Here is a 1,013-nt window from a genome sequence, read left to right as displayed (position 1 = left end):
TTTTGTTTTTTTTGTTTCTTTTTCCGGAACCTTCAGCTCGGTCCGGAGGCGCGGCAGAGCTCAGACAGTAAAGCTGTCAGACGCGCCGGTTAAAGGCCGCTGTCAAATGAGCCAAATGAATCCTGTGAGACGAGAGAAAGAAGACAAATAAAACCAGCAGAGTCCAGAGACTGAGCCTCAGCTCATGCACATTATATTTATATTTATATCTAAGTATCGATCTGACTGTAAATATACATGATTATACAACAACGGGTTTTATTTTTATAGTTCAGTATTAACAGTCTTGCTGGATTGATGCTTTTCATTTATTTTTTTATTTCTTTGGTCTCTCGTTAAAACCTCTTTCGAAATTATTATTATTATTATTATTATTATTATTAAAACGAATAATAATCTAGTTCCAGTTTTCAATTTCTAAAACTGTGGGTTTTTTAAAAAAATTGTTTGTTTGTTTTTCGTTTGTTTTTGTATTTTTTTTTAATCTCGATATAAAGGATTTTATTTCCTGTGAAAACAGGTGATGTCTCCGGGTTATCTGTTCTAACTGAAGCCTCGTGAGGTTTTTCTAGAAAATAAAATATTTTAAAGACATGAATGTTAAAGTGATCGGACTTACCGTGAGCCTTGTCTCCCAACATCTGAGCAGCCAGTCACTGATGATTGTCTTATGAGCTGCCCTGAATGTGTGTGTGCGCGCGCGCGTGAGTGTGTGTGAGCTGCAGCCGCGTGCACGGGCTGCTGAGCACAGCACCAGACCAGTAAGAACTCCTGATGGACTCAAACTTGGAGCCTGTGTGAGCGGCACCGATCACTGACCAACACACGGATTGGAACACCTCTGGTTCGGTCGCTCTTTACCGTCCTTCCCTTATCGCCAAAGTTCGGCTGCTGCGCTGCGATTGGTGGACCGAGGCTCACGTGACGGACTCTCCCTGCCTCCTTCGTAAGAAATGCCTGGACAGGAGTGTGTGTGTGTGTGTGTGTGTGTGTGTGTGTGTGTGTGTGTGTGT

The sequence above is a fragment of the Austrofundulus limnaeus genome, unplaced genomic scaffold, assembly GCF_001266775.1.
Source record: "Austrofundulus limnaeus strain Quisiro unplaced genomic scaffold, Austrofundulus_limnaeus-1.0 Scaffold64, whole genome shotgun sequence".
Lineage (NCBI taxonomy): Eukaryota > Metazoa > Chordata > Actinopteri > Cyprinodontiformes > Rivulidae > Austrofundulus > Austrofundulus limnaeus.
The sequence above is the reverse complement of the archived record's forward strand: the minus strand, read 5'-3'. Positions refer to the sequence as shown.